Below are 18342 nucleotides of genomic sequence, written 5' to 3' on the forward strand. Positions count from 1 at the left end.
CTAAAGTAGTATGAGAGGGGCATTGGTAGCCAAGAACTGTTGGTTTCTAACACTTCTGTTGCTGACTCTGTCTGTGGTCTTGGGCGAGTCATGTAATTTTTTGCCTCAGTTTCCTCTTCTTTAAAATACTGAACTCATAGGTGGCTTGAGAGGATTAATTAGTTCATGTTTCTGAATCACTGCAAGTATGCTAGATATTAGACTTCCAGCAGCACTAGTGTCTAGTGTTTGTGCTTAAAAAGAATGCGATGGAAACATACAATGCCCTTTTCACAACCTTCTGTACGAAACCTTTTTAATTACTAGTCAATGTGCTCATCTATTCTGAGACCAGGCTGAGGATTTCTTCATGGTGAGTTGTCACAGTATGCTCAGGTAACCTATAGGTTACTTGGGTTAAGCACCTCGGTTTCTATTTGAATTCAAGAGTATCAATAATGACTTCTCCACTGGTTTTATTAATGCCAGTCAGTGAATAATAAATATTTCATTGCTTTAGAATACTGTGTGACAGACAGGGCTCCTGCATTTTGCCCTCTAGAAATATGGGTTCTGATCACAGATAACTAAAATGAGATTAGGATGTTAGCTTTCTCTAGAGATAACAGCAGTCTAGGTCATAAAACTACCATATGGCAGATTTGGCAGTCTTTACAGAGGTCCATGGTTTAATTATCACAAAGACAGATTCAGTTCCCCATTTGCAAATGCCTGGGTCCTCCTGCGGCAGGGACTGGCTATGCAATTAAGGGGAAAGCTGTATTGTACTTGGCTGAAACAAGAAGTGACCTTACTGTGGCCAGCACTGTCACTTCCTAACATTTCACTCATGATTAAGTTTATCTTTTCAAACGAACAACATAAAATGTCAGGTCTCTGGTCTGTTTAACGTGTTGGAAGAAGGGAGGAAGGGGAAGTACAACCCACATCTCTGTATTTTGCACCAAGCCAAACTGGAAAGCACTTGTATTTAAAATAGAGGAAATAGATGGAGGAAATTATCTGGTTAGCGCCTAACTGTGATATATGCGTTAAGAAATCACTTAGATGCAGCTTGCGATGTAACTGGCTGATTGTCCTGGATCAAACACCCTGGTGTTCCAGCAATCACTTCTCACACGCCTCCCAAAGTCCCTTCTCCCCCAGCTCAATCTGACACCATCAAGCCAGCACTACCATCTACCCCATATCAATAGCGCTACCATTGGTTCACCCTTAAGGGCTTGTATTGGTTTTCATCTATCTAAAGCTGTCTTGCATCATCTGGTACCTCTTCCCACTCCTGATTAAATGGGGACAACATTCTAATCCTCTCTCTAAATGCACTTCCTACAGCCATTCTTCAGTCACTTTTGGGTACTCAATGGGCATAGCCCTATTTCCTAAACCTTCTCTCACCCAGACGTTCAAAAGAAAACATAAAAAACAAAGCCTTGTATAGTCTCTAAGCTGGAGTTTTTCCAGCTGCAAAAATTATACTCCCTAGAGATTCTGCATAAATCTTCAAACCCTCCCATTAGCTACAGATCAGGCCTGAAAGCAATTCCAGTTTTGCATGTGTTTGTTTATGTCAATAGGGTCCATTTATGTCAAGAGAAAACAATGTCTTACACTAATAGAATATACCTCCTAGGACAAGTCAGCTTCCCTTAGCTGCTTACACCTGAGCCTACTTCTCCTTGCTAATGCAGGGACTTGGATTTTCAACACTTCTTTTCCAATCTCTAGATCTAGCTTCATATAAAATCCTAAACTGCTGCACACCCATCTTCTATGTGTTTTAATCTGTAGTCCCCACATTCTCTTCTGTGGCATTAGCACTTGTCTACGTGATGTGGCCACAATTTTAACTGGTGTTACATCTCAGACAAGAGAGTTAGGAGGCAACTTTGGATCCCTCACTTCCCTGCGTGTACTACCCCTAGGGCAGATCACAACACAGGGGAAGAGCTGTCACCTGGGAGGCATTATTTCCCCTCCCAAGTATATGGACGTAGAGTGGATGAAGTGTTGACTCCACCCTATGGTGCTGTGGGCAGCCCGGTTGTGCCAATGCAGAGGGAGAAGTAATCTGCACCAGGTATAAGGTTGATACAGATTTCTTCCTCTCAGGGTAAGGGTGGATGCAGGGCCCAAATAGTGACTGAACTCTGACTAAATTTCTATTTCCATATGAAGTCCATTATTTTACCAAAATGTGGTAGTAAAAGATTTGACAACAATGTTCATTAGACATAAAACACTTAACAAATCATGCCCTCTTACAGGCTCTTTCTGACATGTTACAAAAGGGGAAAACACTACTGGTCATTATTTGTAAGGCACTCATTCTAGTGAGTACTGTAAGGTTGAATTTAACTCTCAGTAGTAATTAACAAGAGATTTGTCATTCTTTCTTTTTTGCATGTGATATTGAGAATAGTAAATTGTAGCAGTGAGATAATTGCTTTCAAACAATTACATGATACATTAAGGGTAGGATTTTCAGGCATCCTTAAGTGTTTTAGGAAGACAAGTGCCACTGAAAGTGAATAGGACTTGTGTTCCTTCGTCACTTACATGCTTTAAATCAATGGGACTTGTGTTTCTAAGTCACTAAGGTGCTTTTGAAAATCCCACCCATATTTTATAAAGTATACATAGATTTATGAAATATAGAAAGTGCTAAATGTTAAAAATCTAACTTAAACTCATGGAAAAAGTAACCCTTGGAAATTCAGAGTTAAAAATATCACTCCACCTAAAATGCAACTTTTGGTGGCTCAGTGTTACCACACATATTGTATCATCGTAATTGTAACCTTCTCTATTTTTAACTCCTAGCAGTACCTTGGCATGGCACAATAAGCTGTAGTGGAAGCTCCATTTGCCTATGTCTTGGTCAATTTCACATGAATCTTTGAAGGCAAAAAATATCTTCAATACCTAGAGTTTTATAGGTACATCCCTGATTAAAAATGACACATTTGAGGTACATATGCCAGATCATCAAGATACAGCATTGCCAACCCCAAGCATTCAAAAAACACGAGCCAGGTCCCCAAAATCATGAGAGTGGCTTAAAAATCATGAGATTTTAACAATTAATCAATTTGGGGTTCTTTATAGTTGCCATCTAGGTTTTGGATCTTTTTGATACACTCATGTCCTCTTTTCAAATTTTTTTTCCTGAAACCATGAGGGCTAAAAACTTCATTTTTAAAAATGAAAATTGAGGTTCTCATGTATTTCCATGAATTTACTGGGATTTAAAAATACACTAAATACGACAAGACATAATAAAATTGTGTGAGTTGACAATGCTGAGGATGTTTTTCAGAATTTCAGCACTGCTCAGGTTTTAGCTTAATGGGAGTTTTGTCTGACATCAGAAGTTAACCCATTATTAACAAACTCCTTGGTTCCTTATGGATGTTCATCATATATCCTGAAAATAATCATCTGTGTTGCCAAACGCACAGCAGTGCTGTTGAAATTTTTTTTTACAAGCAGTGGTGTTGTCTTTTTAAAATTCTGGTAGCACCTAAGAACCCTGGCTGGGGATCAGGACCATTTTGTGCCAGGCACCATACAAACACCAAACAAAAAGATGGCCCTTGGCCCAAAGAGCTTACAGTGTGAATAAGCTAAACAGTAGAGCTCTAATTTCTCCTTTGGGGTGTTTTGGAAAAAAGAAATGCAATAGGACCAAAGTCTGAACAACATTCCTAGGTAGTATTTTTCTTACCATTGTTACCAATGTGACACCAATTCCCTGTTTACTTGCATAGTTAGCAGCAGCAGCAGCAGCCGCCTGACAAATTCATGGTAACATTAATGTAAGCAGAGATAATGTTGCAGACTTTAAAATCCAGCCTATGGAAAATGAGAGCATGATGTTAATGTAAAAATCAAACATCCTCAGTGGAAATCTGTGGAGGTAAAAAAAGAAAAGAAGAAAAAGAAGCTAGCAGAGAATGGTGACATAGGTTATTACAGAATTAGCATGAAGAACTGCATAGTGTTTTACAACAACATGCAAGGCAACTATTGAAAAATATACAATAGGAAAAATACTGTTTTGGTCAAGAATGGGACAGATAATCAACAAGATCTATTCCATTGCTTATTTCCAAGGTTTTATGGTAAACACAATGACATCTTTGGAATCAAACTTTCTTCATTCTGCCTCTTACATCATCACCAGTAATAAATATTTTGTAATTAGCATTTAGGGGACAATGTTGTTAATGACAGGTAAGTACCCAGATATTACAGTGATGGCTGATAAGTACCCTAGATAGAGTAAAATCCATAGATGGCACGGGCTCTGGGATACCAAAAGTAGTTTAAAAAATTGCTTTCACCATGGAAGTCAGCAGATAGACTCAAATCACTTGCTGGAGGATTCTCTGCTCCTTGAAGTCTTTAAACCATGATTTGAGGGCTTCAATAGCTCAGACATAGGTGAGAGGTTTATCGCAGGAGTGGGTGGGTGAGATTCTGTGGCCTGCATTGTGCAGGAGGTCGGACTAGATGATCATAACGGTCTCTTCTGATCTTAATATCTATGAATCTATGAAAAAAAAATCCGCATATGGAACAGGTGTGTTCTGTAAAAAGGGCTCCGTTTCACAGAGTGACTTCCTGACCATAACACATGTAGTAAGCAGGCATAAAAATGGATATATAGGGAAGCAAAGAAAATTGGGTAATACAAAAAAAAGTAAAAAATATTAGACTGGGTGAGAGTTCCTTGCCATCATAAACCAAAACAACACAAGACCAGGAATCAGCTGGTTATTTCAATGATAAGGCGCCACATGTTCTTTGTTGTGTAAATTACGACCAGATGCATTAGACATGAGACTGATGACAACTCACCCCAGATGTACATGACTGAACAATAATGATGGGCCTTACGTGTCATGCTATATTTTTAACAAACTATACATACAAATTAAGAAAAAAATTATAACTAAATGTGACTCCATCATTTTCTGGCACATTGATTCTAAAATAAGTTCAACTTGCTAGCCTTTTTTGCAAGAACACTTCATGAGGAAAAGCCCATGGTTTTCTTTTAAAAAGAATAACAAATAAAAATAAAAGCTAAAAAAAATAAAGCTAGCTAAGTTTACAGGTCAGATTCTGCACACTACACATCCATATGGATATCATTGTATGGACATTGATAGGATACTTGAAGGATTTGGTCATTCAGATCTAACTTGCCAATTCTGTGAAGTCAAGTAGCATAAAGTATCTTTCCATCAAGACAAACTTTTATGAAAAACAGGATGTAAAAGGCAGAGACTCACTTATAAGAATTGCCTCTTTGCCATATCTGATTACAGAGACAAGGCAATGAATGAGCCATTTTAAATAACTTAAATTTCATGAACTCATGAGGGTTAGGAAGTTTACTGATGACAGATGCTAAATGAAAGGATCTATCTCCCACTTAAGGTTACTGGTTTCCTGCAGGATACATAGTTGTACCATTAACAGGTGGAAATCCATGACTGATATGTTTTCCTTAAAGACGGTAATGCAATTACTTGATGAAAACTGTCCTTTCCTTGTGATTGTTTTTTTTACAAAAAGCTTTGTGCAAGATGCTGAACTTAGATAACTAGACCAAAGGTGGTCTCTAAAAATATGTTAAACCTTTATCCGTCAATGTACTTAAACAAATGATTAACTTTAAGCTCTGGAGCAGTTCCACCAAGTTCAATGGAATAACTTGCATGTTTACAGTTAAGCATATGCTTAAGTACTTTGATGGATTGGGGCCATAGTTTGCTATGACTCCTAAAACTTGAAAAGATCACAGCCTAGTGATTCTGTTGCCCTTTGTGTATTCTCTATTGGAAGATTAGAGAATACCCCCCCCCCATTAGAGTTGCTAATTTGTTGTGGCTTGTATCTCTCACCTTTAACAATCAGATTGTTTCAGATGCCAAGGTACTCTGTACAGTACTACTTAGATTGGTCAAAAGAATGCAAGGTAGCAAGAAGAGCTATTAATTCAGGGAGAAGAACAAAAAATCAGATGTAACTGAGAAAGGTTTCGATTCTTATGTGTCAGAATATCCTAATTCAAACCCAAATGGGAACCCACCCTTCTAGGGGATTCACACAGCTCCAGGTAAACAACTAATGAGCAGCCTGCCAGTTTCATTTTTATCAAGAGCCCTCAGAGATTCAACCGTGCCATTTCATAAAATATGCAGATGATAGTGGAGGGAGAATAGCAAAGGCTTTGAAAATGATTCACACAACCTAAAAATGATGTTGAAAAGGGAGGAATTAAATATTCACAAAGTGAGAGAAATTAAGGCATATTAACTGTTAGAATGTGGAAATGAAGTGACTAACATGCACAGAGATGATGAGAACTAGATGATTACAGATCTGTCAAAAGTTTCTAATTCTGACACAGTGTGATGCCGAGGTGCTAGCTGGCTGGTAAGGGCAAAAAAATAGGTTTGGGACAAGTAAGGCAAACCTGACAGATCAGAGTCAAAGGCAGTAACACACTGCAGTGATTAACATTAGACTCAGTCCTGTATCAAGGGTGAACTTTAAGCTTGCAAAATGAATACTAATTATAGTTACAAAACAGAGCACAAGGGGGTTGATTCATCAGCTGTGCATTGATTTAGATGCAAAAAATTGTCACCTGGGGCCAAATTTGTCTCACCATTGGATTCTGTGGGCTTACGCTGGGGACGAATTTGATCCCTGAGATGTATAAGTGAGATGGAAGTGTAATTTGCACACTTCTGTAATTCATTGTTTGTGTGTTCTAATTCCACTTGGTTGGAGGGTTGGGGGAAAGGAAAGAGCAGGCATCATTTACACAGAGGCAGATATATTGAAGCAAGGGTCGTTAAAGAGGTTAGAAGGGCGTCTAACCTGAGTATCTAATTGAAGTAGGCTCTCCCCCCCAGTCCTAGTTTAACCTGGATACAGTTCTACCTTCCTCACAGCATAAAGAGTCTGCCTCAGCTCAGACACCCGTATTTACTATCAGCTACATTGGAACAGTGATCTCCCAAAAAAACATTCCAAAATCATGAGATAAAAAAAATTATCTTTAAATCACTTGGTGCACACCTGCTAGCCCTACAATAGGTAGATCTATGACTTGACTGAAACTGTTCACGGTGGTCATCAGCAACACAATCACATTCCCTTTGGCTGCATAAACAACGTATTGTGCCCATCTGTGGCCCACTGAGTACTGTTGTTGCTTCATGGTTCCATGACAATCACAGGTACACAAAGAGGATTGGTCTTTCACATTATATGAATTGGCACCACACCGACCCCTGGATATATCCATCTCAGAGCTGGCTTGTTCACCGATGAATACCATTCATCCATTGCACCCTCAAAGTAGTTTACATGTAAGAGTGCCCTTTAATTATAATGAGCATGGCAGAAATTAAATCAGTACCAAGTACTCTAGATGCAAACCTGCTGGCCAGATTTCTTTGATGGGCCAGATTTTTTTTTTAAATATGAGGTCTGTGCAAACACACAATTCATAAGCATGTGCTATTACCATGACAGCACATGCAACTCAGATAAAGGCACATGCAGATTTGCCTAGTTAGCCATTTGTGCACACAATAATGCAATTTGTGAGTGCAGTCTTCTTTAGTATAAGGCAGTTTGAAATTCAACAGAGTTAGGTAACTCTCGTAGGCTCCTTTCAAAATGACAGCCTTGGGGGTATGTCTACAGTGCAATGAGACCTGTGATTAGAGCACCTGTAGACATACCCAGGCCAGCTTTAATCTAGCAGCAAAGCTATGGCAGCAGAGGCAACCCCTGGGCAGGGCACGTGGGGTCACATGCCCCTCCCCACCCCATTTCCTGCTTGGTCTTGTACTGAGCATGTTCACATGGACTGAGTATTCTCAGTAACATCTGCTGAAGCCGCTGCCCTCATTCGGCCCCCTAACCCCGAGGTACGGGGGTCATCTCTGCGTGGTGGCATAGACAATAGCTGTCCAACTAAGAACCTAGATGCCTAGGCGGCTTGCACAGCTTGCCCTGAAACCTGTGCTCCTGCAGCTTCACTGCTATTAATTCTCGATTAAAGCTAGCTCAGGCATGTCTATACATCCTCGCCCCACCCAGATTGCACTACAGACATACCTTTAAATTGTAAGGTCTTCTGGGCAGGGACCGTCCATTTAGTGTCATGTACAGCCCTGGGAACATTGTCAATGCTTAACGCATCAATATGATTTAGATTGCATGAGTATCCACAGTGCGCTGGTTGACTTCCAAACACACCCAAGAAACAGTACTTAAACTGAAGAGCTTGCAGGCTAAAATATAAATAAATAAAAATAATTGCGGCAATTGTGCATGCCAGTTAGGCATGGAAATGTGGACGCATTTTGCATATTTAATGTATTGGAAAACCTGTCCTATGTTCATACTCCCGGGGTGAAAAGCCTGAGTTTGGTGAGGTGGATGTTCTGAATATATTAGGTATGTAAAGCAGTATTGTGGCTCCTCCAAACTAGAATTAGTGGTAATTATGATATAATATGTAATGATGGGATTTAAATGGCTAACACATTTTTTCTGCTGAGATCATTTAGACATGATTCATATAAATGATTAAATTAATAGATCTTCCTCTTTAAGACTGCTAGGCAGCTTAAACTAGATTTCTCAACAGAGACTGATCCCAGAAAAATAGTATGAATAGAGACTTAATAAAAATCAAAAGAGGAATTTCTGGGTCAGTGTGTAAATGCGTACTATAGTTTGAGGAAATGTCTACAGTCATCCTTTCCCACATTCAAATGTTATCTAGAAATAACCCATCAAGGACTTTAGAAGGTGAAAGAATAAGAAACCCAACTTTCCCCAAAAGAATAGAATGGTAAAATGTACTGGGAGACAGGGACTTAAAGGATCACTGTCTACTTAGTTTAGGCTTAAAATTAGGCTTTTCATAAAACTAAATGATTTACAAAACCTAATATGAATGGAATGTTTTTCCTTCTTTTAAATCAAATTTCAATAAGATAAATCCCACCTCCCACCCCCCATATATTCAGGTCATTCCTCCACAGTGTTGCAAGCCCACACATTGTGATAATTAGTAAGAACAAAGACATGAAACTGACTACTTGTAGGATTTACAACAGAGCCAAAGGGAGTTAGCCACCCAAATCCTAGCAAAACTCAATGGGAGTTGCGTGCTTAAATCCCTTAGGCACCTTTGAAGATCTTAACCTAAAAGTACAAAATGCCCTGGCTGAGATTCTCTGCTGTGCCCCTGTGAGTAGGTCTACACTGCAGCTGTGGGTGAGCCTCTGAGCCTGGTAGACAGATTTGTGCTAGTGGGACTTGAGTTAGTGCACTAAAAATAACAATGTGGCCATTGCAGCTCTGGCAGAGACTCGAGCTTGCCACCCAAGCTCAGACCCATGGGGTCTGGTGTGCTTGAGAGCCCAACCTACCACCTGAGCTTGAACGTCCACACTGCTATTTTGAGCATGCTTCAGCCAGCTAGGGCAAGACTGTCAACCCGAGCAGGGAGGTTTGCTCCCACCTGCAGTGCAGACAGACCCTATGAGGCTTTCATCCACTTTGCACCCTCCTGATTCTGGCCTGCTCTACAGCCCCCCAGAGTAAATGAAACATCGGTGGGGGCCCTGGCAAAATAACAGCAGCCTCCCTAGGCTGTCTTGTGTGCCATAAGCATTGCTGGGAACTTCCCCAACAGTGTGTGCTGTGGCCTTACCCCAATACACTCCTCCCACCCATGGAATGCCCTCATGCCAGGGTTCCTTTGAAGGCAGCTTTGTGGCCATCTTTCTCAGTTCCTGCACTGAGGGAATCCTCCACTTACGATCCATGCCTTTTAGAGCTCTTTTAGGCCACTCCAACCCTTTTACCTAGCATAAAGGGGCTGCAGTGTGGGTGAAGATCTCACCTAGAGAGATTAAGCTATTTTTACTCAAGGTTTTACACAGAGTGTTACTGCAGAGGAAAGGCTAGAACCTGGTATTTCTGACTCTCAATCCCCTGCTCTAACCACTAGTTCTCTCTTATAGCTATTAACTATATCATTCTGCATTTAGGCTACAACAGGGAAGATGAGACTTTCCAATTCCAAAACTAGCCCTAGGCATTCCTGAGTCTGCTTACTTTATATTAGCACAATTAATAATCAGGGATAGAACTTTAGCAGCTTACTGTATATCAGCCATTCTGTTGGGAAAGGCCTGTCATCTTCTAGTTCTCTTTTACTCAGACTGAGAAATTGATAGGTCACCAGTGTCTTGGAGTACCACTCAGAAGATATCATATTTATTTTAGCTACAGCTTTGAATCAGTGCTATCCACACTGTAAAGAATTTCATTCCATAAAGCATATTTTGTCTTCATTTTTCATATTCCTCAGAATAGAACATATGGTGATCTGCTTAACTCTATCCCACAGGGTTAGCCCAGTGCTATATACCAAGTGGTCTTCTATTTTTACTGTTGAATTCATGTTCTTTCCTCATCCTAAATATTTCACTTTTCTGCTTAGAATGTTAAAAATACCTGAAGCTGCAAGTCTGGCCTATTTACTACAGGATTCATGACTCATGCACGCTACTGAAATCTTGAAATATCACAGAGGTATTATTCACCGGGTGTCCAGCAAAAAGAATGGTGAAACCTGCTCTTCAAGGATTCAGGAGTCAAACGCGTTAGTATAACTGGTTGTGGAGCTTTATTTTTCAGGGGGAAAAGCACAGGAAAGTTTCCTTTGCTTTGGATTAGCAGGACAACCTTTACTTTGCACAGAGTTTAAGACTGACTCTTTTGGGAGAGGAGGGGACACAAAAGTTACCAGTATCAGAATGTCCAGTTAGCCTTCTAATTTTGGTGCTATATTTCAGAAATGCTGATTGTTTCTCCAGATTCTGTTCCTGCTCCCCTCCTCCTCCGGTCTTTGGTGACATATAAAAAGCTGACACCGTGTCTTAAATATCTCAGAGATTTTGTCTCCAGTCTTTCTGATGGAATTTCAGTATGGAAGGTAGCAATGGGATATCCAGACTTCCACTTTATGATGTAGCTATTATTGATGGATCAACCCAGTTAATCAGAATTGGAGGATGGTCAAAGGTGACTTACCAATGCAGGAACAACATAGATTTTTTCTAAAAACTGATCTCTCTTAACTCTGGGTTTCCAAATGAATCCATTTAGATTCATTTTATCCTGGGGCTCAGTATGATAAATTAAAATCTGTTCTGCATCATATTATCCTTTATTTATCTTGGTAGCAAAAATAGCCTATTGAGGTTTTTGGAAAGCATTGATTGGCATAGAATGCGTGTCATTGTGCAGCACAGCATAAGCGAAAAACTTCTCAAAAAAGCTTTAGTCAAGCCTGAAACAATGGGCTAAAAGAAAGCAATGTAGTTTTGTTTTTGTTTTTTGTTTGTTTGTTTTATTTTGTTTTTAAAAAGTGTTACTTTAACAATTAGATTGAGATTCAGGGCTTGTACCTGAAACTGTGAGAACATTTTCTACCTGGTATTACCTACTAGAAGCATAGATTTGTCCTCATATCCATGAGTTATTACTAGGTAGAATACTAAGTAATACGTTTCAAAAAGAAAAGGAGTACTTGTGGCACCTTAGAGACTAACAAATTTATTTGAGCATAAGCTTTCATGAACTACAGCTCAGAGCTGTAGCTCACGTAAGCTTATGCTCAAATAAATTTGTTAGTCTCTAAGGTGCCACAAGTACTCCTTTTCTTTTTGTGACTACAGACTAACACAGCTGCTACTCTAATACATTTCAGTGAGTTATCACTGAACAATAGACAAGTTGTGGGAGGAGGAAGGATGGTCCAGTTGTTGGGGCACTCAGGTAGATCTTGGAAGACCTGGGTTCAATTCCCTGCTCACCCACAGAGCCCCTGTGTGACTGTAGCCAAGTCACCATCACTTTCTATGCTTTAGTTCCCTGCCCCTTGTAGGGGGAAAAAAATTATAATAGTTCTTTCCTACCTGCAAGAGTTGTGGTGAAGATAAATACATTAAATATTGTGACATGCTCAGATGTTATGGTGATGGGGCCCATATAAGCACCTTTGAGGGAGGGGGGGGTGTCTTTGTACTCTTTGACTATTGGGTTAAAGAGTAATAGGGGAAAATAGGCCTAGAATGTCAACCTTATGACCTGGTACTTCAAACTTCCCCACATGGATCCCTGCCACTATATGGAACCCACTGAAGTCAGTTGAACTCCCCACCGGAATCTTCTCACATGGAACAGCCAGGGCCAGCCTTAGGGGAGGGCAATCAGGGCAGTGGTCCTGGGAGCCACATCAATATCTAGGGGGGGATGCATCTAGTCAGGAGGAGGTTTTTTGGTTCAGCTGTTTTGTTTTTTGCCCCACCCAGGGAGGCAGAACACCTAGGGCCAGCCCTGGAAACACCTTGCCGGATAGGGGTCTTAGGTTAACATCAGCCACCTGAATCCATATTGGGTATATTGGGAAAACCCCAACCTGTGTCATCAAGGCTCAGAACCCAGATCTACAGGCTTTGGCTCAAGGGAGCCATGCTATGGCACTAAAAATAGCTGTGGAGATGTTCTGGCTCAGGCTGGCGCATGCGCTCTCAGACCCATCCCCCTTTACTGGGTTTCAGAGCCAAAGCTCCAGCTTGAGCGGGAATGTCTGTACCACTAATTTTAGTGCCACAGCACGAGTCCCATGAACCTGAGTCTGTAAACCCAGGCTCTGAGACTCGCTGCCGTGGGATGTGGTTTTTTGTTTTGCATTGTAGACATACCCATTTCATCACCTTAAAAGTAGCTTGATTTTCAAAGGTGGTGGCAACCTGCAGCTTCCATTGACTTTATTGGAGTTCAGCACTTCAACTGATTTTTGTCAATGTGCCTGTACGCAGATTTAGGTTCCTGACTTTTAAGATGAAAATTGTGACCATAATATAAAAACAATTTCAGTATTTCCAGGTGAAACCTCTGTTTTAAAAGTAAAACGTTTGGGGGGCTTAATTAATGCAAAAAGATGGCCTGGATTTGTGCAGTTATCTAAATTTTTCCTAGACTCAGGGATGTGTGTCCTCAGTTGCATCGTCACTGCTTGTTGTGCTGCTTTGTTCAGAGGCATAGACCTGACGGCACTAGCTGGACAGAAAACCATGGAATTTCTATACCATATGCCAGAATGGCTAGACGCTCCAGAGCTGCAGGGTCATACATACTTTCATTTCAGGAGTGCCAGGTGTTGATGAGGATGTGGAATCTGGGCAGGAATCAGACATAACACAAAAACAAAATCACTTGTGCCCTCATGAATCAGAAAATCTTGCAGAGTTTGCTTCCCACTCAGCCTCCTGCGTGTCCCAACCACTAGACCATTCTTCCTTCTCCTATTGTACGTTCCTAGGTTTCAGAGTGGTAGCTGTGTTAGTCTGGATCAGCAAAAACAACAAGGAGTCCTTGTGGCACCTTAGAGACTAACAAATTTATTTGGGCATAAGCTGTTCTATTCTGTTCTGTGTAGGTTCTCATACTGTGCTAATCACCATAGAATCTGATCAATCAGGTCCTAAAAGAGGTACATTTGGGAAGCCGAAATTAGGCTTTACCCTAAACATAAATAAATAAATAACTACAGCATCTAGTTAAGCTGGCTGAAAAATGGTCAACTTTTTTGCAGGGCGGGGGAAGGGGGGAAATTGTTTGTTTTGGGGGGGGTCTGTGGGGAAAATAAAAGCTGAAATTTTACCGTTTTCCACAATTCCAGCTAGATAAGAAAACTCACACTCCATACTAATTTTTAAAATTCCAAAACAACAGGACAGAAAATAGGTTTATCTCAAAATTCCCAGGTAGCTCCACAAAACGGATACTTGTACCTCTGCTCGTAAAAGGGGCAGGTGCAATGTGTGCACTTCAAGGAAAACTTGGCAAGATCATTATGTCAAGTGGTCTGATAGATAAAGGCCCAAACCTGGAATTAGCAGACCCACCTTCTATTATTGGCTTTGCCACCAAGTTGCTGACCTTGGGCAAGTCATTTAACCTCTTTGTGCCCTTTTATCCCCCATCTGTAGGATGAGGATATTGAGATTTACATTCCCTTTTAAAGTGCTTTTAGATCTATGGATGAACAGCACTAAGCAACCCCAAACTCCCAATTAAATTACATGGGGAGAAAGACCCAGGTCAATCCAGTAGCAAGGTTCATTTAGACACCTCTTATATATCTCCGCTCTTCCATGGAAACCCCTTTATTGTGCTAGTATCCACAGTACACTCCAATCTATAGAAGTAGGCTCTCTGGGACAAAATTGAGGCACATACATGGGATAAAATGTGAGAATCTTACACTGTTTCTAGACCTGTTCTCTGCATAAGTAAAGGAGTTTAGACTAAATAGCATGCAATCCAGTACTTTAGCCAGCACAAAATTCTTTCTCTCAGTTATACACACATATGCCTTACAATTAGCAGGGATCTAGTGAAAACTCTGTGCCATGCCACTGATTCAATACCTTACATGAAAGAAGTGACTAAATTAAACTGGGAAGCTGAGCTCTTGCAAGGTAAAGCCAAATGTGGGCACAAAACAGAGTATTTGTACCTTTTACTACTTGATTTATGCCCACATTTGGGTTGTTAGATGTAAAAGTACTGAGATTTGTGCCTTTACTCAAGTGCAGGAAGAAACATGCAAGTGCAAATTCTGTGGGTGCAAAGTTTATCCACAAAAAAAGAGTCCCGTGTTTTGAAAACTTGGCCTGGTATATACAGTTTTTCTTGATGAATTCGAATCTCAAAATTGCTTGATTTTTTTGTGTTCTAGCAGGTAAATATAAGAAAATCTAGCAATTTCCTTTCATGTCAGTGGCTATCTGAGTCACACAAAGGTTGTGTCATTTGAGGGGTGGGTGGGTTAAGGAAAAATACATGAAAATTTGTGCTGCATGTGGGTATGAAATAGAGTATATTGCACAAAAGCTGGTTTTGTTTTGAAAATTTCCAGGACCAATGCAGTCCGGAAACTGTGATCCTTGAACAGCTCAGAGATCAGAAGCAATAAGAAGCCTCTGAATTATCTTTTGTCTGTTCACAAAGCTTGAATTATCTTTTGTCTGTTCACAAAGCTTTAACTTAATCTGACTGACTGCCTATGGTATAGCTGGTACTTGACAAGATGCAACACCAAATATCAGATGCATGTCTGGATTATGCTGTATACAGGGAGCAGTCATGAAGCATGTATAGAACAAAGGAAGGGGAACAGAAGCCCAAGAGCTGCAGTGTGCCAAGTGTTTTTGATGGTTTCCCATTATGACGAAAAACAGTCCTTTAAAAGTTCCCCTTTTAGGAACAGAAATGGTTTTTGCAGCCAGGTCAGTGCACTGCCCGCCCTCTACAGTCTTGCACTGGATCCATGAGGTAGATGTGAAATGGTGACAATTATTTTTTGCTCCGTTTCCCCAGACAACTCAAGAGTGTTACTGGAAGTTGAGTCTTCTCTGATGTGAATCTATTGAAGTCAGTGGAATCACACCAGTTTAAAAGTGGTGTGAGAGGAGACTAAGGCCCTCTCTGTCACTGCACCATGTTCTTCAGTATTTTTACATTTGATACCGCATGTAATATGGCATTTTGGGATGCTTCCATAAATATTACCTCTTAACTTTACATCAATCACCTTTATTTGCAGGGAGAGGGGGAAATTTCAGCTAGGAATGGGCAGGCTGGTTTTGGTATCATCCAAAGGGCCCTCAATTGAAGCTGTCTTCTTATTTTTGATTGACAGATGGTGATAATACATTTGTTATCTACAATATTTATTATTTAATATGTGTGTATTTATTATATGAATAATTTTTTGATTAGCTCAAGTATGTGAGCACCACTCAGGATGGGCGTGCAATGTCCAGCCAGCATACTACCTACCTACAGAGGTAATAGACAGAAAAACATATGGGCCAAAGAAATAGATATAAGAGTCAGAAAACTTTCATGTCTGCAGAAAGACCTTATTTTTTTAAAGGTCTACATATAGAGAAGCATTTATCCATTGAACCAGTTTGTTCAACATCAATGGGTGTTTCACACCTAATCTTCTAACCACGAAGCCTCTGTGACAGAATGTCAGGCTTTATGATCCTATGTGGAGGTGCAGAGTTATTCTGCAGACTTCTCCATGTAGCCAGATCAGATGCATCTCATTAGTTCCTACTCAGCAAGATAACACCCTGAATGTCTGTCTTAGGTAAGAGTAAGAGCTAGAGGGAGGGACAAGTCCAGCAGTGGAATTCATGCTTCAGGGTTACAGTAGGGTCAGGCAGAGTTTTCCCCTGCTTCCTCAGTGTATTTTGGGAGGGTTTTTTTTTTATCTCCTTCCTCTGAAGCGTTAGGGGTGGCCATGGTTTGAGATGAGATATTGGACAAGGAGGGCCAGGGCCTGGAAGCAGCATTGACCATTGTGTCTGTCAGGTGCTGGCTGGCTGGCTGGCTGGCTGGTACTGACTCAGGGTCTAACTAATCACCATGTGTGGAGTGAGGAAGGAATTGTCCCCAGGTCAGACTGGCAAGTGACCGTGGGAGTTTTTCGCCTTTCTCAGCAGCATGTGGGTGCGGATCACTTGTAGGATTAACTGGGTATATCTCATTTCAACATTTCCCTGCCATTGCGGGAGCCTTGAGCACTGGTGCACCTCGGTCCCTTCTATTCTCTGCCTGTGGCAGAGGAAAATGTCTAGTCTCCTGGGGGCTGTAATACGTTGGTCTAACTTTGGTAGTTGGGTTCAGTGTGTGGGTATTGGATGGTGTTGGTGGCTTGTGATTTACGGGAGGTCAGACTAGAGGATCTTGTGATCCCTTCTGCCCTTCACCTATCACTTTATGAGTTGCTGTGGATTTTCACCAGTGGGTTTACATTGAGATCAGAATGTAGTTTTTTCTTTGTCAGAGTGGATAACAACAGACACAAGGTGAAAAAAAATGTAAAGTATTTTTAATTGTTTTCCTGACTGCCATCTTTTACTATATTTTTCTACCAAAACACTCCTTGTCATTAAACATTTTTTTAACTAAAAAAATATTCTTCACTAAAATTCTATGTTATTGTGTAAAAACTTTTCAAACAGTTCTAGAATTTTCTAAACCCATAATTTCTTGGGGTTCTCCAGTCAAGAATTTGGTCTGCTGTATTCGACAGGAATGTTGACATATCAATACATTTCAGTCTTAGGTTTGCTGCTTTTGTGAGTAGTAGGGATAACTGGAATTTAAACAAACTGCAATGCAGCAGGGAACTGTATTGATAATAGGATACAAGAAGGCCTTTCATTACTAGGCCAGTGGATCAAATCTCACCTCACGAAGTCTGGTGAAACGATTTGAGGATCTCAGTCCAGGTCTCAGTTGATTGGTATCCTTCTTACATGAAAAACCCACTCATAGAATCATAGAAGATTAGGGTTGGAAGAGACCTCAGAAGGTCATCTAGTCCAACCCCCTGCTCAAAGCAGAACCAACCCCAACTAAATCATCCCAGCCAGGGCTTTGTCAAGCCTGACTTTAAAAACCTCTAAGGATGGAGATTCCACCACCTCCCCAGGTAACCCATTCCAGTGTTTCACCACCCTCCTAGTGAAATAGTTTTTCCTAATATCCAACCTAGACCTCACCCACTGCAACTTGAGACCATTGCTCCTTGTTCTGTCATCTGCCACCACTGAGACCAGCCTAGTTCCATCCTCTTTGGAACCCCTCTTCAGGTCATTGAAGGCTGCTATCAAATCCTCCCTCATTCTTTTCTTCTGCAGACTAAATAAGCCCAGTTCCCCCACCCTCTCCTTGTAAGTCATGTGCCCCAGCCCCCTAATATTTTTGTTGCCCTCCGCCGGACTCTCCCCAATTTGTACACATCCTTTCTGTAGTGGGGGGCCCAAAACTGGACGCAATACTCCAGATGAGGCCTCACCAGTGCCAAATAGAGGGGAATTAGCACTTCCCTCAATCTGCTGGCAATGCTCCTACTAATGCAGCCCAATATGCCGTTAGCCTTCTTGGCAACTGTTGACTCATATCCAGCTTCTCGTCCACTGTAATCCCCGGGTCCTTTTCTGCAGAACTGCTGCTTAGCCAGTCGGTCCCCAGCCTGTAGCAGTGCCTGGGATTCTTCTGTCCTAAATGCAGGACTCTGCACTTGTCTTTGTTGAACCTCATCCAATTTCTTTTGGCCCAATCCTCCAATTCGTCTAGGTCGCTCTGGATCCTATCCCTACCCTCCAGTGTATCTACCTCTCCCCGCAGTTTAGT

The sequence above is a fragment of the Natator depressus genome, chromosome 13 (genome assembly GCF_965152275.1).
Source record: "Natator depressus isolate rNatDep1 chromosome 13, rNatDep2.hap1, whole genome shotgun sequence".
Lineage (NCBI taxonomy): Eukaryota > Metazoa > Chordata > Testudines > Cheloniidae > Natator > Natator depressus.